At 35.9% G+C, this 24,896-nt stretch overlaps 1 pseudogene; it reads right to left on the reverse strand.

The window, feature by feature from the left end:
* Window positions 1-10,273: 10,273 nt before the first annotated feature.
* On the reverse strand, window positions 10,274-24,718 carry LOC149219392 (glutamate synthase [NADH], amyloplastic-like; annotated as a pseudogene).
* Window positions 24,719-24,896: the final 178 nt, after the last annotated feature.

Consider the following 24,896-nt stretch of genomic DNA (forward strand, 5'->3'; position numbering starts at 1 on the left):
CAATGTTGCACTGAATTTGTTTGCAAATTTCCAAGTTTGGATAAATTGAGTTATATCGTATCAAAAGGGAACTCAATGTGGACACTAGTCTAATGGTCAATAGTGGCATCAGTCTAAGAATGGAGTGATGAAAATTGATGGGTCGACCCTAAATAAATAAATTTATCCCATGAGTTTAAAAGTCAGAATTCAATTAAAAATTGATGGTTCCACCCTAAATAAATTTATCCCATGAGATTAAAATCAGAATTCAATTAAAATTGGGCTCGTCCCTGAAGGATGGTATAAAGAATAAGTGGCTTCAGGTTCAACGCCAAAGGAAGATAATCAAAATACAAAGGAGAAGGAGAGACATTAAATCCACACAATGGATATTAAAAGCCGGTGGAGATGGATGAGGCTCCAATTGTTGAATGGACGGTTTTTATTTAAATTGACACGACAATGAGCAACATGTTGGCCAACGATCAGATGGTGGAGAATGTCATGCATGACATGTGTAAACTAATCCAAAGAAAATCCATATATGTGATGCAGCAGCAAGGAATAATTAAACGCAACATTGCCGTAGCAAACTCGAGTGTCGAGCCTGGAGCATTAATGTTTGCAAACATCAGTGGCAGATGACTTGAGTGTGAGTGTAAGGGAGTGAAGATGACGTTGAGGGGAATCAGTGAAGGAACGAAATCAGTTTTCAGATTTGAAAGAAAAAAATTACCCACTCTTCCCATTTCCAAGACAAATAAGTCTGGATACAAGTCTGGAACAGAGAGGCAGAGTTTATTGTCAAATTAGACCAAGTCATTTCAGGTCTAGAAAAACGTGAATAGGCTGACAGAACCATGGCCGGGGCATCAGAGAGACAAATGAAAATGGTTGTTGAAATTAGCGATGCCATGGTCAATACACTGCGTCTCCAACACCACGATGAGGCCGAAGGCCAGGATGCTCCTATTACAGGACCTATCGTGGAAGAATCAAAACCTTTTTTTTCTATTTCTATGATATGCAAATATGTATAAATTTTAGGGGTACTTTGGAAGGTGTATAAATCCAGTTGCATCAGACATATAGTATGTACTAAGATAGCTAGTGTCATAAAATATTTTTGAACTGTTTTTGCAATAGATGAGTGTCTGTTGTAAAAGGTGTTGATCTTGAAACCAATAGGAAGAGAGTATTTGTTTCATATATATATATATAATGATATAATTAATGATCATGTATGGTTGAGGATTGTACTGAATTTATAAAATTAATAAACTTACCATTTTCAACATGTTTATCTTCAGCATATTTATTGTTCTACATATTTAACGGTAATATCTTAACCATTTTATCATATTTAATGCTAATAGCTACATCTTGTTTATCATCTTTAATGTTGATTATGATTATTGTTGTTCAAAGCACTTATTGCTACTATTTTGACCATGTTAATTATTCAATATATATAATGTTAATATTTACTATCTTGAACATGTTTACTATTCAACATATTTAAGGCTCATATTTAACATGATAATTAGAATCTTTGAAATTTGTTTAATATGATAATAGTATGTTTAACATGATAAAGAATGTTTAAGAATTTTATCATGATAAATAATTTTTAACAATTTTGTGTTTGTTGTTTTGTATTCTTTAGAAATTTAATTGTGTTAACCTTTTTTGTCTATGAAATATGATGGAAAATATTTATTTTGCCTTCAGGAAAACCCTTTGTCTCCTTATGGATCAATTCATTTGGGAGTTCCTACCATTTGAGATAATTAAGCTAATTTTTCATTGGATTCCATTATTGGTGCTAATAAGATTTTGAATGGTCTATAAAAATTGGAATGTTCTTTAGCAAAATCTCACTTTACTATCTCATTGCAATCTACGTGTTGTTGAATAATTTGGATTTTTCTCTCTAACAATTGATATTGAACATTCTTGCTTTGTTGGATCCTACCTTAGTGGTAAAGGGCACATATCTTCCTTCCTTTTTCCTTTTATTGATTTTGGATACACAATTCAATGTAAAGTTGGATAAATGATTGTCTTCTCTACTCCTACAACATTCTCCCATCCAAAAAATTATTTTTTAGTGAATCCACAAAGACCTTTAGAAATCTTGTGTATCTTTCTCTTGGAGAGCCAGGATTATTTTCTCTATTACAAAAGGATAGTTAGCAAAAATGTGATTAGGTTTTGCTAAAACATATATATAGAAACATGCATTCAAATTTTTTGTTTGCAGAGCATTGATATGGTTTGGAAGAGGACAAAACTTCCTTATGGTGGCATGACACCGCCAAAGGAAGCCATCTTCTATAAAGAAAAGTTTATTGGTTTTATTTAGATCAATATTATGATGATTACCTTACATATGGCTACACTATATATTGGTTAGTTCTTATAAGAAAACTATGGGGTTATTCATTTGTTCCTATCATTTACATGTGATGCATGTCATTGGAATTATACAATCACCAATTCATTTCTCTTGTCAATAATGATTCTACCTCTATTTGGATATTGCTTGAGGAATTTGACAATTTTCAATTTGACCATCCTTGCAATGAACGAAACCTAGATTATTTTGAAGATGGTTGGGGGTTCATATTGACATTGTTGGACAATATTTCTGTAGACATTAATAATAAATTCCGTGAATACCATTATTTTCATTCATTTGAAGGAAAAGTAATTATGTTCAATTACGTGGAAGTTTAATTCAAGCTATACTATCTGTTGACTGGATTTTGTGCAACTACAATTGCTAATAATGTATCCATGTTAGGGAATGTGAGTTCTGCATGCCATCACATGAAGATTGCAATGCTCTTATTGAAAATGGAAAATTTTTCCCACTTATTGCAACCATTGATTCTATTGTTGACATACCAACACTCCTTGTGGATATCATGCCTTAACCTTTAAGGCTTCAAAATATTTTCTCTTACACATTTTCAAACATGATATTTATGTTTCAATTTTTTGGCTCTTTATAGAAGATAGTTTTCATACCAATTTGGATTGTATACCTGAAAATATAGTCATATCATTTTTTGATCTGTTTCTTGAAAATAATTACTTGTATTATTTTGGTATTTGGAAAATGGAATAATGCTCTTCATGTTTCATTCTCCATTATGAGGTATTTAAATTTCATTCCATTCTGAACTATAGAAATTATTAAATGGACTATTGCAGTTCAGTATACGTGTTTCTATACATTCAAATACTTAATAATTAATTATTCGAACAATGTTTTTATATATCTATATATTACTAGATATAAATGTTGAATATTGTTTGAACTTATTAAAATTTATACATTTTCTAAGGATTAAAACTTTAAGTTTGAATATTGTTTAAACTTTGTGTAGAATTGTCAAGTGAAGGAACACGTAGGTGTAGTTTAAAAAGAACTCCTCTCCTCCTTCACATAAGAGAGTGAATGAATATCAATGACAATATTATCAGCAAAATAGAGATGCTATAAATGAGAGAAGAAGAGCTACATGTCATAGAAGAAAAATAACTTCAATAACTCTTCATATAATGATCTCATGTGAAGGACATTTCGTACGAATGTTCCTTTCATTGGATATTGTGCATCTCCACAATTTTCTACTATTCCAATGTTTCCTAGCAATAGTCTTGTTGTGGAACATTGTGTTTACAAAGATACTCTAGATACATACCAGAACCCTGAATCCTTTACAAATGATGGAAGACATGCAAGTATGGAAGGTGTCCTCAATGATGACATTCAACAATTAGCAACATCTAATTTTCTTGTTGATAGTAATATTCTTGCTTAAATTGTTGACAATTTACAACATTATGTTGCCAATGTGGGATCTACAATTCTTGAACCTCACTCTACAATCAATGTGGTACCTAGTATAGAATATGTCCATTACTAGTAAAAAAATGAGTAATTAATTACTAAAAGAACAACTAAAATTTGCATATAAATGACCATTTTTTAGTCGATGACCAATAGTGTCTAATTTATAGTATCTTATAACATGACGAACTTTTAGTCATATTTAGCATAGTCATTAATTGATTATCTCAATTTTATCGTCTAGTAGTATATTTAATCATAAATTTTGTCATTAATTTATCCATTAATTTATTCATTAATTGTCATAATTTATGATCAAATACACAACAAAATATACCACTACGTGATCACCCAAGAAAACCAATTAATGGCCAAAGAAATATGACCAAAATGTTGGTCACATTATAAGATATTGTAAATTATCTACTAATAGTCACATATATGCAAATTTTAGTCATTGTTTGAAAACAATTAATGACAAAAAAAATATGACTAAATTTTGGTCGTGTTATAAGATATTATAAATTAGCTACTAATAATTGTATATATGCAAAATCTAATCATTATTTGTAATCACAAATTTATCATTTACAATAGTCATTTATCATCTTTTGGTAGTTTCATATTCATTATATAAACGACTGATTTAGTAATTTATATCAATTTCATTTACTTTCATTGATAATCATTATAAATGACTAATTTAGTCATTGTATATTCATTTTATTTGAGTTCATCATTAATAAATATAAACTACTAATTTATTAGTTTTAGATTGATTTTATTTGTTGATTATTAATCAACATAAATTAATTAGCGTGATTTCACAACTAAATTAAAAAAAACACTATTATACAATGTGCACGTTCATCTAATATGAAAACCCAAAGTTACATATATTAATTACAATACTAAATAATATCAAGTACAACTATAAATAATTTCAATAACATAAATTATATTATATGAAATGTCAAGTATTATAATATCAGTTTCCAACTTAATATTGGTTGGACTACAATTTACACATGAAACATTGTTCATCACTTCAAAACATTATCATTTTGTTTCCAAGGCATTACTGGTGAATTCACCAACTCGAGAGACTTGACTAGCAATCTGTATGATCCAATGTAAAATCCACCCATGGTATTCATTCACCCATGGAATTGACCCGTGGTATTGTAACTGAAAAATACTATAAGTAACAAGTCACATTTTGTAAAAGGACAGATTTTCCACCACAATGTAGCCTTTACAGTTCAGAGGCATGTAGAAACCACATCTCTTCTTAGAGATAAGCTACCATCACCCTAGCTGGTTTATTTTCATTACTATTTTAAATAAAAGTTTCTTTGTGGTTTTGTTTATTGGGAATTCTCCTATTTTTCTTCTGGCAATGCAAGTTTTCAGATCTTGGGGGTCTCTCCTCCCAAGATCCATTTCAATATTTTAGATCTTGGGGGTCTCTCCTCCCAAGATCCATTTCAATCGTTTAGATCTTGGGGGCCTCCTCCCAAGATCCGGATCAGTGGTATCAGAGCAGGTTATGATTCCATGGGAACGAGGGTTTGATGCATATTTCAATTTCAAATTTCGCAGCAATATTCAACAAACTTCAGGCATGTGCTACAACCTCCACAGAGCACTTTCTTGGGTCAAGATGAATAATTTTTTTCTCATTTTTTTGCAGAAAGTTTTTTTGGGTGGCGACATTGCAGATCATATATGAAACATTTGGTACAAAAATTTATAGAAACAAATACCAGATTTGGATTCCTCTCAAAAAATCACCCAATTTAAAAAAAAAAATGGGTCGAATCGGAGTTTGGATGTGGGAGATATCGCTGATTTAAAATCAACTATTTTATCAAAAAATTTGTGACGGCGGAACTGTTGCAGCACGAATCTGAGATCTCAGAGTGTCCAGATAAGGAATTCCATCACACGGGAAGATGAAAAATGGTCCTTCTGCTTCCAAAAACAGGTTATCATAAATATTCTGAGTTATATTGATTGAGTTATGCCCATTTTAATTCTGGAGCAGCATTCAGAGTGGGTTCCCATTGGAGACGTGCCCTCCCACCCCACTTTAGTAGGCACCTGCTTCACAATTATCAGTTTCAACATAGCAGCATTTGGCTTAGGTTATTTGGAGATGTGCCCTCCCACCCCAGGCTATGTAGGCACCTGCTACTTCATCAGAAACCAAAATCATGGTTATGGGTCAACCGCATAAAATCCTTGTCATCGAAGTCCATTTGCTAGGCTGCACACTGTCAGAATCACAGTTGGTCACAAGCATTACAGGGTATCTCTATCCTCAGATCTTTGTTTATCAGGGTTTTGGGTTAACCACATAAAACCCTTATCTTCAGTGGCTCTTCATATTCAACAAAGGCTTTGCAGGAGGGAACTTTACGCAATGGAGACCATTGCTTCTTAAGGAGGGAGGAATGATCCGAATGTAAAATCCACCCATGGTACTCATCCACCCATATTATTCATCGACCCATGGAATTTACCCATGGTATTGTAAAATCCACTCATGGTATTCATTCACCCATGGAATTGATCCGTGGTATTGTAACTAAAAAATACTATAAGTAACAAGTCATATTTTGTAAAAGGACAAATTGCCCGCCATAATGTAGCCTTTACAGTTTAGAGGCATGTAGCGACCAAATCTCTTCTCAGAGATAAGCTACCATCACCCTAGCTGGTTTATTTTCATTACTATTTTAAATAAAAGTTTCTTTGTGGTTTTTTTTATTGGGCATTCTCCTATTTTTCTTCTGGCAATGCAAGTTTTCAGATCTTGGGGGTCTCTCCTCTCAAGATCCATTTCAATCTTTTAGATCTTGGGGGTCTCTCCTCCCAAGATCCATTTCAATCATTTAGATCTTGGGGGCCTCCTCCCAAGATCCGGATCCAGATCACTGTATGTGTGACTCATGCAGGGTATTGTCTTTAAGGGTATCACTAGAACAATTCTCTTCTCTATCTCTCTCTCTTGCATTTGTTGCTCCAGTGTTATCATTTTTCTGTTTCTTCAATTCTTGTTTCTTACCATCAATACTGAGTTCCTCTTCTAAAAATGAAAGAAGATACAATGTAGAGTATAAGACATGAAATATGATGAACACTAGAATATAAAATAAAGTATGCTATAAATATTTATACGACATATACCTAAACATCAACAATGTTGATGCCATTTTCCCTAGAAAAGCAAGAAACTCGAACAAGTTTTCTTTAGTTGGGAAATGGTGGCCATTATGTAACTAGATGACCATTATAAGAAAAACAAATAACATGCCCCCCAAAAAAAATAACACCTTAGGAACTTAGTATTCAACATTCAAGAAAAGTTTAGGCACAATCATGCCAACTAAGTTACATGCTAAAAATCTCAAACTATTGATAACTTGTGAAAACAAATGGAAATAAAAAGATGACATATAATAAATAAGAGCCACATGGTGCAAATGTTATTGCTTTTGTTTTTTTGTGCAGTTCCACCACATGGCTCTTGTTATAATAAGTTTAATAAAAATTATAAAAATAATTAATATAATATCTTAGAAGAATAAAATATCAAGTAAGAAATTTAATTAATTAAATTAAAATATAAGTAACTTGAAAATAAATTGGTTCTACATAGATAATCTTAATAAAAATATTATTTTAAAAAATGTATAAAAAATTCTTATTATTAATATATTGAAAAAGTATATAAATACAAATAGATTTTAAAGTGGAACCTATTGCAATGGTCAAAGTGGCATATTTGAAAGTTGTACTTTTTTATGAAAGTTTCAACTTTCACCACCTCAATGCTAAGAATCATCTCTATACCTATAATATCAAAATTCACAGGCATATTATGTAGTCAATAATCTATTAATCAAGCCAACTACAATGATGAATTCAAATGTATAAAGACATTAAATTTGTTTGCAAATAGCATTGTTTAGAGGACGACCCTGAACCGCTACAAACTTAAAACATCCAATCTTGTCCATTTCCACAAGTTAAACATAACCTCAAAACTGATATGGCACAAAAATACTAAAAAAATATTAAGATACACACCTTTCTCAGAATACCACTACATGGGATACCTCTCCCCTCCACTCCCAATGTAGACATGGAAGCCTAGTAGTCATGCAGCTCCTGAAAGTAACAGATACCAATGTTCACATATCTCTCTCTCTCTCTCTCTCTCTCTCTCTCTGTTTCTCATGTATGCAAGTGAACATACATAAGTATGCATGAATGCATCATACATCCTATAAAAACACTATCATGGAGAATAAAGTTGATGATCACATGGGATCAATGCTTGTTTGCATCAAAGGTGAAAATAGGAACAATCAATACAGGGTTGGAGAATGGAGAATGCCTCATATATTTTACATCTATAAGATACACACATACTGATAAGATGCACAACATATGAGTCCATAAGGGATAAACATAATTTATACAAGGAAGGTAATGGAGATATCATATAGTAGACTCTTAAAAAAGGGTATGTTAGGATCACTTCCAAGCATATGGACCAACTGCTAAGTAAAATTCAACAATGAATGTAACCCTTGAGACATTAGAGTCTACTTGTGGCTTCGCATGGTAGCGACAAACCAAATCCATCTCCTTAGTACAACAAGCCATTATCAGATTGAGATAAGAACAAAATCCATATATTGACATCTTTATGTTATTTGTAACCTTTTGTACAATTAATTTACATCCATCGATCATGTGAACGTTTGTGACTATATGTTTCTCCATTTTATAAATAGAAAGGAAAGGCCTTATACGAGAAATATGACACCAACTAGATTTTGTATCCACAACTGAAATCTTTGCTACAAGAAGTAGAGCATACATTCCCTCTAGCCTTTGTGCAGGTTTAGAAGTGCCACTTTTAGCAAGTTGTATCAATGGCTCCACCAAAGGCATCATTTATTTGAAAAATAGAAAGCAATTAATTCAATTAATACAATCTTCAAAAGAAATTTCCTGATGGGAATATTTCATTTAAAAAATATATATTTAAAGCTATAAGATCATTTATAATTTGAAACTTTTGAACCATTAGAGATAGACCACAATATTTACCCATATCAAAATCTTTGAGTTCGGGCAAGCTAATTTCATACTACGAAGGTGTGCTCTTTGCAAATTTTCCTTCTCTTTAAGCCCCATAGCAAATAAAGAAGCAACATCTTATACAAATCTATCTGCTGATTTTTCAATCAAGGAATCCAAAGACAACAATATTGCAATGCATGCATGCTCATCTGATCCGAATGTAAAATCCACCCATGGTACTCATCCACCCATATTATTCATCGACCCATGGAATTTACCCATGGTATTGTAAATGGCATCCGCCCATGGTATTGTAAAATCCACCCATGGTATTCATTCACCCATGGAATTGACCCGTGGTATTGTAACTGAAAAATACTATAAGTAACAAGTCACATTTTGTAAAAGGACAGATTGTCGGCCACAATGTAGCCTTTACAGTTCAGAGGCATGTAGCGACCACATCTCTTCCCAGAGATAAGCTACCATTGCCCTAACTGGTTTATTTTCATTACAATTTTAAATAAAAGTTTCTTTGTGGTTTTGCTTATTGGGAATTCTCCTATTTTTCTTCTGGCAATGCAAGTTTTCATATCTAGGGGGTCTCTCCTCCCAAGATCCGTTTCAATCTCTTAGATCTTGGGGGCCTCCCCCCAAGATCCGGATCATCATCCCTGTATCTTATTTCAAGAAAGTTAATAAAAAAATAGATGAAATAATATACTAGAAAAAAACAGATAAAAAATTAGAAAAAAATCAAACCTTCATAATGGTTGTTGGATCGGGAGTTATGACATTCATGTATCCTGAGTCCTTCTTGGATCTCTCATTCAAAGAGAGAAGTTATCCATTGTTTAAACAATTTTTCTAAATTTCTCCTGTCAACTACCTCCATACACTCAAAGATTCATTTCTCCTTCTAAACCACTAAACAACTATCACCATGCAAAATCCTAAGAGAAAATTCAGGTGCCATGTCAAGAAAAAGGACTAGTCAACCGCATTTGGACTTCTCCAAGGGAATAATTATGGATTTCAAACATCAACATGATAGCCAACGTACATAGGAAAAAAATGGGATATAAATGCAAATGATGAAATGTCCATTGGTACTGAAATGTATCGTATATACCCTCTTTTCATAAAAAAATGCCTTGGACCAAGCAGTTAATGCTTCCAAAAGACCCTCCTTGTTAGTATTAATGAATATCAATGTTATACACTCAAAGGAAAACACTCGACCTTTGATTCCTTTCACAACTTCAATAACAAGGCATGTGAGTGGCATGTTTGGCATGTTGTTTCCATTTTTCCTGGGATTATGAATTTCTACAACAAATTTCCCATGGGGGACTTATGTTTTAAAGTGAACATTGGGTGTTTATCCTTGTCCTCCACTCTATCTTCACAATTTTTGATCAACTTTTCTTCCTTCATCAAAAATTTATTTATCTGGGCAACTGATCTAGGTGCATGTTGGTGGCCACCCATCTATCCCACTTGGACCCCCACAACTGTCCCTTTCATTTTATTAGTTTCCTTAATTGTAGCATAATTTACTATTTTTAGTAGTTTTTCAGGTCGTGAACTTTCGGAGCCGTTTTGAGGCCCTAAACGATGTTTTTTGGGAAAACTAGGAGCTACATTGGTTGTTGTTCGATGCTATTCTTCCCAAAGTTATAAATCTCAGATAGATCTTTCTAACGAGCTAGTGTGCGTGTCAAACGTATATCGTATGCCAAAGTTACGACTCCGGGAAGGTGATGTATCAATTTACATGAAACAGGGCCCACAGTTTGGCATTTCATCTTCTAGGGTTAGGTTTTTGGATCTTTAGGGTTTTTCGCTGTTTCTAAACAATAAATAGGCCTTTGAGCCTCATTGTAACACAGTTCAGAGGCATGTAGCTGCCACATCTCTTCTTAGAGATAAGCTACCATCATCCTAGTTGGTTTATTTCCATTTCAATTTGTAAGCATATTTTAGTATTTTACAGTAATGAAATGAAGTATTATTTGTACTGCATCTCTGTGTTTATGGTTATATTTGTAATTTGTTGCATTCTTTTTTAAATCCAGATCAGTGGTATCAGAGCGGTCTTCTTTTTCTCAATTTTTCTTTGCATGTCCCCAACAAGGTCGGGATATAAGGAGTTAGGGCTTGAACTGGTCGAACCTTTGCAAGACCAACCTCACAAATCCTAATGGCCTCCCATGGTGGATGAAAAGAAAGATGAGGGAGAAGGAGATCCTATCAAAATCTTGCTTGAAGAAGCCCTCGAGCAACAAAGGAACGTGATGATGGAAAGTTTTTCCCAAATCCTTCAACGGCTACCCAGAGGTGACACATCGGCTTCCAACATCTACTTTGGAAACACCACACCATTTAAGGTACAAGTTAATTTTGAAATCCCCATATTCGAGGGTCAAATAAACGCAAATTCCGTAGATAAATGGTTAAATCTGTTAGAGGGTTATTTTTCTGTTCATGATTTTTCCAGTTGAGAAAATATTATTTTTGCTCTTCTCAAAGCAGCCCCCCAAGTCAAGGACTGGTGTGAAACCTACTGTGAGCAGAAGCATGAAAGTACGAGCTGACTCTGTTGAGCTGCACCCACTTGGAATTCATTCTAGGACACCATCAAGGAGTAGTATTACCTTGTCAAAAGCTATGAGGACAAATACATAAAGTGGACCACACTGCGGCAGGGAAGAGACCAAGATGTTCCGGAGTTCACAAACATTTTTCATACCCTTCGCACACAGTTGGGTATCAAGCATTCTGAGCTACATTTGGTACTCAAATACCACAGCTGCCTACACAGGTACATCTAAGAAGAGATGGAGTTCCTGGACATCTCTTCGCTCGGCACGACGTACCAATACACTGTCAAGATTGAGAAAAAGTTTAAACAGAAGAAGCTTGACTTTGGGTCTGTGAATCCAAAGCAAGGGAAAGGGTTCCCCAAATTGTAAAACCAAGGACAAAGCTAAGATGGGGCAACCTGAGACAACTTGTCAAAGCTACAAGAAAATAACAACACCATAAAGTTGAAGAAGGACACAGGAAGGTGGTGTGAGTTCCATAAGATCCCCACTCACAACACAAGTGAGTGTCGGACCAAGCAGTCACTGGTCGCTGAGTTGAAGGCTTCAGAATCAGATGCATGTTCCAACCCTGAGTCAGAACCTAACAAGGGGAATGGAAAAGGGAAACAGATCATTAACGTGGAGCCCAGCGATACTATTGCCACTGCCAAGATCCAGAAGAATGAGCTCGAAGATCCAGAGGAGGTAGAGCATTTTTTCCACTCACAAATGTGGGTGAAGGGTTCGCCACTGAAATTCATTGTGGATAGTGGAAGCCAAAAGAACCTCATTTTAGTAGAGGTCGTGAAGCGGTTGGGGCTATCAACTACACCACACCCACATCTATACAGTATCAGGTGGCTTCACCAAGGATGAGATCTCTGAGTTCGCCAGCAGTGCTTCCTTCCCTATAGCATCAAGCCCTTCACAGATACCATATTGTGTGATGTATTATTAGGCCAACCATACTTGTGGAGGCGACATGTTGTGGATGAGTCAAGGCCTCACACTGTTATTATTTCTTTGGGTAATTCATTATACATGATACCAGAGGTAGCCCCACCTACTGCCACTTCTTTGATCTCTGCTAAGAAATGAAGCAAGTTGATCTCCCAGACTAGGAAATCATTTTCTGTCTGGTTCACTCCTAAAGTAGGGGGAAGATCATCGCCACATCCATGACCCCCGCAAAGGCTCCCTCCATGCAGCAGCAACAACAGATGGATACCGTCATGAAAGAACACATGAACATATTCTCCTGACCCACATGGGTACCATTACACTGTCAGGTCAAGCATTCATTCAATCTAACTCCCACATCACCTCTACCTAATGGGGCGATATATCACTACTCCCTTCTGAAAAGTGACATGATCAACATAGGACACCACACAAGTTTACACACAACATTTCCCCATTCCTTCGCTTGCACTGAGTGTTCAATGTGGACCTCCCTCAACCATGCTTCCCACCATTACTAGACACATCAGCGATTGCAGAACAACTCACCAGGGACCAAGTTCAATAGCAGTTTCCTCATCTCATGGAGGGAATCAAAGCAATGGGGAACATTGCTTCCTAAGGGGGGAGGAATGATCCAAGTGGATGTTGGTGGCCACCCACCTATCCCACTTGGACCCACACAACTGTCTCTTTCAGGTTTTTAGTTTCCTTAATTGTAGCACAATTTACTATTTTTAGAAGTTTTTCTGGTCCTAAACTTCCGTAGCCATTTTGAGGCCCTAAAATTTTTTTTTTGGGAAAACTAGAGCAACATGGGTCATAGACCGATGTTGGTCTTCCAAAAGTTATAGTCCTCGGATAGATCTTTCTAACAAGCTAGTGTGCACGTCAAATGGAGATCGTATGCCAAAGTTACGACCTCGGGAAGTTGATGTACCAATTTACCCGAAACGGGGCCCATAGTTTGGTCTTTCATCTTCTAGGGTTAGGTTTTTGGATATTTAGGGTTTTCCATTGTTTCTCAACAATAAATAGGCCTTCGAGCCTCATTGTAACACAGTTCAGAGGCATGTAGCTGCCACATCTCTTCTCAGAGATAAGCTACCATCGCCCTAGCTGGTTTATTTCCATTTCTGTTTGTAAGCATATTTCAGTATTTTACAGTAATGAAATGAAGTATTATTTCCGCTACATCTATGTGTTTATGGTTATATCTGTAATTTGTTGCATTCCTATTTAAATCTAGTTCAGCAACTACTAGTCTTGCTTCAACAATGACCCAAACAATTAGTGATTATCCACATCTATAATCACTAACAACAAAAACACCATCAAAACTTGTTGCAAAATCACCAAAGTTGGCTTTGAAATTTGACTTGTTATCCCTTTCCATATCAAGCTTATCTGCAATAATCTATCAAACCAAATAAAAAATAGAATTAGAGTGAGGAGGTAAATGGAGAAATTCTAGAAAATATGGTGTTTATGTCTAGTATCTTTTAGACACATATTATAAATGTTGAAAACATGTGTATTCAATGTTATGGATTGGGAATGCTACAATATCACTAAATTACTCAATTTTCCAAAGAAGAAAACATAGTCCAACAATGAATGTTGTCAACTAAATTCATATTGGACTTGAATCATTACATTGTGCTTATTAATAAAACTTTAAAGTTTTATATCACCTTAGCAGCAGCTTTGATGCTTAAAAAAATATAACTTACCTGTTCTAGTCCAAGAAATCCCATTGCTAAGAAAACAAGTTTTCCTTCTATAATTTCCTTTGTGCCCTCCATCTCTTTCAACTAGAACTTTCCACTCATCATTTTCCCATTTGACCTTGATCAATTCAAGCCCTTGATCATTTCCATTGTCGTCATCTATAAACCTTTTTTTCAACACTTCATATGACTTGGGATCTTTACCAAACTTAGTAATAACTTCCTAGTGGCCATAATCTACTAGGAAAACCTTAGGCGACTACCAAAAAGTGAACAAAGACCCATAATAAAGGAATTGTAGTAGGATGCAACATGCTAGAAAATAATAGATAGCCAATTTTTATTTAGATGAATATGAATAAATACAAGCCTAAGGAAAAATATTCCCACGAGCACGAGAATTGGGGTGTTGTGGAAGGAGCTCCAAATTCACAACATTGCTAGATCCATGTCTTATGGTTTTTGATATACAATTATTTCCATTGTCTCCTCCTCTAATGACAACCACCCTTTCCCTTTTGCAGAAATAAACTTTCCATCTTGAAATCCATTGTCCAACAAACTCTTGGTATTTGAATGAAGGAACTCCATAGCAAAATGTATTCCCATTAATTCACGGTCAGGAATAGGAAGATCCCTGCAATATATATATATATATATATATATATATATATATATATATATATATATTTTGAGTGTGAAGCTTCTCCACAGAGAAAAGAGAGTCAACTCCAACATTTGCATTCATAACAAAATTAACACCTTCCTCTACCATCAGATCAACACGTCATTGGATAACATCAAGTTTGTTTTTCATATTAGGAACTCCATACATCGTCAGACCTCTAATTCGATCAACATGTTCATAAACAGTGATAGAGTTCCCATGATATTTATTAAGTTGATCAGCAATAGCCAAACTAGTTGGCCCAGTGCCCACTATAACAAATTTCTTCCTACACCCAATTAGGGATAATTTTAAGGATGGACTTTTTTCTTAAAGTTTAGAAAATTTGGCGAATCTTACTAGTCCCAATATGCAAAGTATAAAATATTTGGTGATATATTTATATAAATATTCAAATTTATTATTATTTTATATGTAGCCTCTATATGATTTTGGTGATCCTTAGGGTAATATTTTTTTATACTATAGAATTTGGGCAAATTATTTTTAGAAAAAATAGAAATTGGCGAATCTCTTTCTTGGAAAAAGCATAGAAAGTTAGCCCACCTGCGAATATTAGTCCCTAAAAGTTTCCTTGCATGACCCAATGATCCATCCATATCAAGATCTAGTTCACCACATCATAGAAAATAGACAGATTATTTTCAAAATCATAAACATCATAAGAATGACATTAAGAATTATAAAGGAAAGACACATACCATGTCCTCTTCTTAGGTAGACGTAGAACCATCTAACCTTCTTCGAAATCTTTATCAATGATGGCACATTGGACACTTTTAATGGATAATGGATTTTTAGTTATTCCTACTACGCATAAACCTTGACAAGGGGTAGGGCATACATGTCAAGTGAATTCTAGAAAATTATTTATTTGTACCAGTTGGTCCAATGCTTCTCTCTAATGCCCTTGGTGCATTAATTCATTCCATTGAGGTATTTTGTTCCCAAGAGTACATCCACTATTATCCTACATGGAGGAAAAAGCTGCACACATTCAAAATACAAACAAGTGTACGATATAGAAAAACAAAAAATATACAAGAACAAGGAATGTAACTAAGAAGCTTTGCAGTATACAACAAGGAAGACAATCAAACAATGAATATAAGTTATAACATATGAAGCTTGAATTGTATAGCTACATTATGTTTCAGTAGCTATTTTAATAAATAATTAGGGGAAAATAAACGATGTTTAGACTTTAACTTGATGACAAAAGCAAGTTCCACAATTCATACACCTAGTTGATTGTGTCTTGAGTAGTGGTCGTGGCTTGTTTTCCTCAACCACTTATTTCCAATCTTTCATCTTTGCTACAACATCTCTATATGAAATACTCTCACTCTCATACATCAGAAAATCATGGTGCTTAACTACATTATCTATTTTTGTAGGTCTCTGTACCACCACTTTCTATTCACTTTGTTGCAAACTAGATAGAAATGTTAGCCTCATGACCAATCCATCATAATCAAAATTTATGCAACTTAATATTTGATGACATTGTCAAATCATTTGAAAGAGTCAAGGATTTTATATGGCGGAGTTAATATTTGATGATGATATACATGTTATACAATTGAAATTAAAATAAACGAAAAATGAATTGAATTACATGAAAATATACCTTGTAAGCCCCATCATTTTTTTATGTTGATTTGGATCAAGCTTTTCCATCCTATAAAATTCCTTATAGGCATCTTTCTTCATCCAGTCAGCCTCCTGTGCTTCCTTCACAGTACTCCTAACCTTTATTTCTTGGAACACTCTATTGCAATATTTTGGGATGACCCATTTTATGGTTAACAAGTCTGGCTTTGTCATGTAATTTCAAACACTCACCCTTCACCTTATTGTCTCATGAATTACAAATAAAAGGAACATCCCCATCATCATCTAGAACTGATAATATCTCTTGAATTTGTCTTGCGACCCCAAAAACTAATTGAAAATTGTTACTGCTATTATTTGCACTTGTAAGTCCATAAGACTGATCTCTAAGAGAATCCAATGTCCCAAACTCATTTATCCTTCTATCATCTATGTCCAAGTTGCACTCTTTAGGGGCAACTACTGATTTGATCCTCTTTCTCCTTACCGTCTTTTCTGCTCCATGTGGTCACTGTAGTGGGTTCTTCACTACGGATTTACACACATTACATGGTTATCGTAAGTTTTCTTAAAATTAAATGATCTCAACACTCTCAAGTCTACCAATAACTACATAATCACCTAGACTTCTATTAATCGTCCCGCCTACTTGTATGTAAAGTATTATTTCTTTTCGTAACTCTAATTGACAAAGAAAATAATTGAATTTCAACATAAGGTAAACAAGTAAAATTACACTTTGATGAACAAACTCAAATAAACTATTGCAATAAATAGTATTACCTGGCCTTTCTATTCTTATCATTTTCATGTGAAGGCCGCCCTCTGTTCTAAAAACTAAGACCACTAACCAACAAGGGAAAAATAATCCAAACATAAATATTGTAAGACTTAATTATTGGAAAATGTCAATTTCAACTCAACTCAAAGTTCTCGGAATCTAATGTAAAAAGTCTAAGAGAATTCTGTAAAATGATAAAATATATTCCAAAGGACAGGGGTTTTCAAAACCAACCAAACAAGAACAAGAACTAGAACCAGCCAATTCATCCAGTTTGACCCTAAAAGAGGATGGTCTAGCCCTTGAACTAGTTTAGTGGTTGGTTCCATATCAAACTAGTTGGTTCAATACAAAACCAATCCAACAAGGAAATTCATCTGGTTTATATATATAATCAATATTTCATGTAGTTTCTAGTAAAATGGTTCATAGATTGATTCTGATGCCAATTCAAACTTTTCAAGCATGGTAAACCATTGAACAATTTGAATATTGTAATCAAAAGAATTCAATTGTCCATGATGAACTAACGGGAAATAATATGAAATGCATACCATGGCTCTTCCCCCTTATCTCCATTTTCGTCAGATAATGACCCTCCCTCTTGTTCTGGAACAAAATCACTAAGAGCAGTTGTAGGCCTTTACTTATTTCAACCAACAAAATTGGATATCAGAGTTGATTTCCATATTTTCTATCCTTTTAAGTGACATCCAATTCTCATGGATGTAAACCCATCGACCTCATGCAATTATGGGAGACAAGGAGTTAAAATTATGAATATAGGTCCCACAGAGATGCACAAGGCACAACATAGCTTAAAACAAAGATTTTCTCCTTGTTGTGACCTCAGTAGTGGGTTCCTCACTAGAAAGTTAAGTGCATAACATGGTTACAATAAGTTTTCTTAACATGTAATGATCTCAACGCTTTCAAGTCTACCAATAACTACATACTCACCTAGACTTCTAGTAATCCTCCTGCCTACTTATTTGGCAAATTCTCTTCCTTTTCTTAACTCCGATGGACAAAGAAAATAATTGAATTGCAACATAAGATAAACAAGTCAAATTACACTTTGGAGAATACGCTCAGATAAACTATTGCAATACTTGGGCTCTCTATTCTTATCATTTGCACATGAAGGCTAACCTCTCTTCTGAACACCAAGACCATTGACCAACAAGGGAAACATAATCCAAACATAAATAATGTAAGACAATTATTGGAAAATGTCAATTTCAACTATAGTCAAAGGACAAGGGTTTTCAAAACCAACCAAACTAGAACCAAAACTAGAACTAGAAAATTTAGCAAGTTTGACCCTAAAAGGGGATGGTCTGGCCCTTGAACTGGTTCAATCACCGGTTCCATATCAAACCTGCTAGTTCTCTTTCAACACAGAACTAGCCAATTCAATTAGTTTATATATATAATCATTACTTTATGTATTTCCTAGTAAACTGGTTCATAAATTGATTTTGAGTCCAATTACAACTTTTCAAGCATGACAAACCATGGAACCATTTGAATACCCTAATCAAAAGCATTCAATTATCCATGATGAACTAACAGGTAATAATATGAAATGCATACCATGGTTCTTCCCCCTTATCTCCATTTGTGTCAGAACATGATCTCCCTGCTGTTCTAGAACAAAATCACTCAGACCAATTGTAGGCTTCTCCTTCTTTCGGACAATAAAATTGGATATCAAAGCTTCTTTCTATATTTTTCTAGCCTTTTTAGCTACAACCAGTTCTTGTGGATGTAAAACCGTCCACCTCCTGCAATTATGAGAGACATGGAGTTAACATTATGAATATAGGTCCCACAGAGATGCACAAGACACAACATAGTCTGAAATAAATATTTTAGTTGAATACAACTATCTAGTCTTAAACAAAGATTTTAGTTGAGTAAAACTATATAAGGTCGTTAGTCATACTTTCTTCTCTCACGAACAATAGTTGGAATGTTTCTAAAGACCCTAACAAATTAAGCACAATATGACATTCCAAAGGGAAGGATAAATATACATACTGCCTGCATTGATTATAAGTTCGAGGAGGCACAAACAAAGCAACCTTGGCCCAACAATATCCATGGAGAGAAGCTTCCTCTTTCAACTTGTTGTCCTCCTCTTCTGTCCATTCATCCAACTTCAATGAAGAATCAATAACATTGCACCACCTGTCTCCAAAATGTTATAAGGAAGTTTTAACGAGATTCGTGAAGACCAAAACTGAAAATCCTCCATATATTACTTATAGTTGACATTTCATAATGTCTTCTACTTATTGAATATAACCAACAAATAGTACAATGATACATTTCTTTGCATTGGACTTCAGTTCGACAAGGAAGTGAGGATCTCCAAACATGATAAGTATATAATTTTACATAAAGAAGAGGCATTTGTTGATTCATCCTACTGTAGTTCTTTTTTACACGATAAAATGTCTCTAGTACATACTCAAAAGTGGTGGACACCATAACACACATGTGAAATGGAGCTCTGAACTTCTTTAATTACTTCACTCTTCTGACACAGGACAACAAAATCCTTGTAAACAATTCCTACTTTCTAAACCCAACTTTCAAGGGCTTGATGGGATGGAACAACAAGAGCCAAACAATAATCTTGGAATGTATCTTCATGTAACATGATATTGTCCAAATAATGGCCATCTAGGAAAGAGAAACTACCTAGAGCATATTAAGCAAGAAAAAATTATAAACCCTTGAAGGAAGTTGAATATAAGAAAATGAAGTGTTGACAAATATGATAGATGATGAAATTTGATGGTGAATGATTCCTAAGAAAAGTATTTTTATGTTAAATTTGAGGATGAGGCTTGTAAATTCTTCAACAACCACCAACCAACTTCATCCCAATAGAAAAATAACACTAAAACTCCTAGTGCCTGCAAACCTTAGCTCTAGTTGATCCAAGCCCAAATGATTGCAAAGACACCCTTTTACAACCATTATTATTATTATTATTATTATTATTCAACAGTTCAGTTATAGATTAAAACAATAGAAAAACCATAATGGAAATATGGATTAGATGCCATATTTTACTCCTTTCCAAACACTCTTGAGACTTAACTGCATCCATGGAAATTCCTTACGAGTGTGAAAGAAGGATTCTCTTTTAAAGTTATTTTGATTCATCTCAAGATTCAAACTAATTGGATCTTGGCACAACATCCTAATTTTATTTAAAATAATATAACCTAAAACAAGAATAAATTGAGAATGAAAGGCATCCTAATCTAATATTGAGTTGGAAAAACTAGGAAGGAAAAGCACTAGAGACTCCACAAAGTATCTTCATCATGCCCATTTATTAGTTTGGATGATCTTGAATGTTTTTTGGCAAATAACTTCCAGATCAAAGTGCTTCTTTGATATGAAAAATTTTAAGATACACAAAATTTGATTGCATGCATTCTAGTTTCTCACTGATATTGATAAGAGTATATAGGTAAATGTCCAGAATTTCACATCTATTGATGCTTGATTCCATGTCAGAAAAATACTTGGGTCCTAAACTTGGTGTGGAAAAATACCTGTAGAACAATCTGTTTACAATGGACCATATGCTCGAGCATGATAGATTAGGCTCTCTTCACACATGCTCGATCAATTTAAGGGCACTACTTTCTACATCTCGCTGTGATTTTTCTCTATCATCCAAGTTATTGATTATGAGACTTGACTTGAACTCTAAATGAAATGGAAAAATATGATAACTATTTTACCATACAAGATGAGATATTCTCGATAGCCTTTTTATGATTTGTATTCAAGAGTACATGTGTGCTCTTCAAGTTGTGGAGAAATACATTACTCTTTACTATCTTCATTTACATGCTGTTGGCTTAGTGGGTCGTGACCCAGGTTCAGAGTTAGCTGCACCAAACAAATCCCTACACTACTAGCCCTTTTGGCATCAATCCACAGAGCGCGAACTAAAGTCTCACCGAAAAAGTGTGAGGGGATGCTAGAACCAAGTTTCCACACACAGAGATCAGTGTGATTTCATTTTATGCCCTAAATCTGCCTTCATGCAGATTGATAAGCCTTCAAGTCGTATCGATATAACTTCCTTGAATCAGCCTCTAGACCTCCATGAAAGTCTACGACCAGATTTTCCAGACCTTGAACGAGCTAATCAACCACTTACATGCATCCAAGACTATTCTTAACCCAAGAATTATTCAGACCTGCTTAAGTGTTAGATAACTTTAACATGCAATAATACAATCTTCGCGGAAACACTTAATGTCAATTGTGTTCATATAACAATATAAACCATGTAAAGTAATGCATCAATACATCATTATTTCATACTAGCATTATTTATCACATCATAAAGCACATTCATAGATAACCGAAGTAAATGGTTAAACACAAGAATTTCAGTAATAATCTTCTTTATTGATAATCAGTTCAACTTACAAGCTCAAGACTTCCCTGCGCACATAGTTGTAGAGCCTTCCTTCTTACTGTCCTGCGCTAACCCTTTAGACTCATTCCATAGACTACTTCCTTCTTCTTTTTTCTAGACATCCCTAAGACACATCTATTTATACAATCCCATGGTCTGCGGACCATGGGTAGATCTTCAAATGACAACTCAACTTACATAAAGGAAGGGTAAAACCATTTTTGACTCATTTACTATCTATGCACTCCCCGATCGCAATTTGAGGAGATTTTACATTCTATATATCAAAACTTGGGCTTTTTGCCCCAAAATTGACCCAAGGGATCCCATCTCAATAGGCCACCAACACAAACATTGTGACTTGCCTTCGAGTCACTCGGCTAGCGTGGAGATCTTGCTGCAAAGATCCCCCAACTCCACTTGTCCAACCTCTACTTTAGCTGTGCTCTACGTGGCTGCCTGCTTGATATGTTCTACTAGCTTCTCTGTGGCTAGTCCTACACTCTCCTACTTCATCTTCTGATGCATACTCTGCAAGTTTGCCAATTTTTCCTAAATATTGGTGGAGACGATATAGGCCTCATCCAACCAAGGCTTGAATCTAGCCTTAAGGATGACATCTTTCTTTTCCACTACTTCCACCTATGTAAGCGGCTACTTAGCCTCTTGCAACTTGGTAAGGGGTTGTGTTGTAGCAACGGTGTGCGTTGTTGCCCTCACTTCATCATATTGTTGTTGGAGCTCGCGAACCTCTGTATTCAAGACTTGTAGGGTGGGATCTCCCTACAGGGTTGTGACTACTTCCATGGCCTACTCAAATAGCATGGTGCATTCCATCACTGTGGCATCCACCATAGCAACTCCATCCCTAACAGTGGCTTTTCATTGTTCCCTTACCTCTAGCGGGGTTGAAGGTTGCGGCTGGAGCTCCAATTCTTTTATCTTCATGTTTAGCTCAAACTAGATTCTAGCCACTTCTACCTTGGCATCGTGCACGCCCGCATCAAGTTCTCTAATCTTTGCCTCCAATGGTGCTTCCTCTGGGATATGTAATTTTGGGACCATCCTGCATGCCTCTGCCACTACAGTTGCGAGCTAGGTGCTCTGCGCCTAAATTTTCTCCTTTGCCTGCAATGCCTCTATCCTTTTGGTGAACAAGTGCTCATTGTTTACCCTATATTCATTGACTAGGATTAGTGCGTGCTGCTCCCAAGCTCTAAGCTTTGTTGTCACCCCTGCCTATAGCGTGTGAAGGAACTCATTGGGTAATATGGCCAGGTTGAGGCCGATGTTCTTTAGAGAACATATAATGACCTTGTCATTTTCTGCCTCTATGCTCAAGGATCCATCTAGTAGTGCGACTGCCTAGAGATCCAGCGATTGGAACATCTCTGCTACCTGAGGTTCCAGGTGTCAAGCTTGTTTGTGGAGTACTTGCTTTCCCTACGCTCATGTCAATACTACTCATCTGAATCTGCAGCTCCCGAAGATCCTTCTAGATGATACTTAGCACCTTTTGTTGTTGTTGTTCGAATTGTTGCAGCAGTTCCACCATGGTATCATGCACCTTTTCTCCGATCTCTTCAAGGTCACCTTCTATCAGTGTGATCAGATCCAGCGATGGCTTTGTCGATTTTGACTTCTTCCGTGGCCCATCCTTCTAAAGATCCCTTTATCTCTTTATCCAGAAGGGAGTGCTATGTTCCTCTGACTGCCACCCTACTCTGACTGCTCCTCCTCCTTTGTTTGGGAGAAGGAGTCTTATCACTACGCTCAGAGTCACACTCTTCTTGTTCGGCCTGTTCCTTCGCAGCGCACTCCTCTCCCACACGGGCCTTCTCCTGGACCTCTTTTCTGCGCTTCTCAGCCAACTGCTAGACCTTCTGCTCGGCTACCTCCTTCTTTTTCTTTTCTGCGATTTTAATAGTGTCCACGGCTAGACCAGGTGGAGTATGCCAATCTATTAGCCAATGCTTGATGACCTCCTGAATAGCATCATCTGTACCAAGGTAAGGTAGGTCAAACCATTTTTGTCGCAGATCCTTCCGCGCCCTGATGTATATGTGGTGGAAGTCAGATTTAAACTCTGTGTACTCTGAAATTTGTTCAAATACCGTTAGGGACAACCATGGTTTCTGGTTGATGGCCATGAAGATGCCTGCCTCCATCAACACCCAGAAGACTTTGGTTTCTGTGATGCACGTAGTGTCCTTCGTTGTCCAGAGGTATGGAAACTATGTAGCCTCCGGCAAATCCTTCTCTACAAGAGGAAACTAAATGTCCTCCGACAGATCCCAAGCGGCCAGCACAATGGAGAGTAACAACCACAAATAGTGGAATGTTTTACTCTCATCCTGCGCCTTTCGACAATTCGCAAGGAACTTGCTACTAAGGTAGCATGACCAATTGAACTGCACACCCTCCGTGCACTACGCAACTAGTGAAATAATTGGCGCCAGAATCACATTCGCATAGCGTTTCCTCATGACATTGCTAGCAAGGATCTTTGTAGCAATTTTTACCATGGGATCGGTGATTGAGGTAATAGAGTACTCGCATGGCTTCTTCACAATCTTGAATTTGTCCTTCATTTTCTTTGCGAGGTTGCGCTCGCTCGTCTTTCCACCAAACTCCTTGGTCAGATTCAACCTTGAGTGTGGCAACAACGTGATCTAATGGATCAACATATCAGTGATAGGGATCGATGTTCCCAGCCACAAGCATTCGTTGTGTACCAAGGTCAACAACTGCTTGATAACAATATGGTTGATGTTGGAGCAGTGGTAGTGGGACACCCACAACAGGTTCAGCAACCCTGATTGGTTCACTCCATGAATCCACTCCACAGGCTCCAACGCGGTGACACCTGATTCCTTGTAAAATACTCTTTTCATATAGTTCTCTGTTGCAAGGTGGGGGAACCTCTCGTGGTCCACCAAATCCCAGTCTTCCATCTTTAAATGTGGAATCTGCACCAAGCACGGACCTTCAAAAGTGATGCTCTCCGGTAATAGGGGTGTATTGAGGAGGAATTTTCCTGCATCTAGGTCCTTAGGGACCTTCACTTTTCCCTTACGTAGAGGGATATAATCTGGCAGTTTGGAGATAGGCTCCACCCCCTCGGCATCTATA

Source organism: Pinus tabuliformis, chromosome Q (genome assembly GCF_031772625.1).
Source record: "Pinus tabuliformis cultivar Carrire ecotype Pingquan chromosome Q, CPIR1, whole genome shotgun sequence".
Classification (NCBI taxonomy): Eukaryota; Viridiplantae; Streptophyta; class Pinopsida; order Pinales; family Pinaceae; genus Pinus; species Pinus tabuliformis.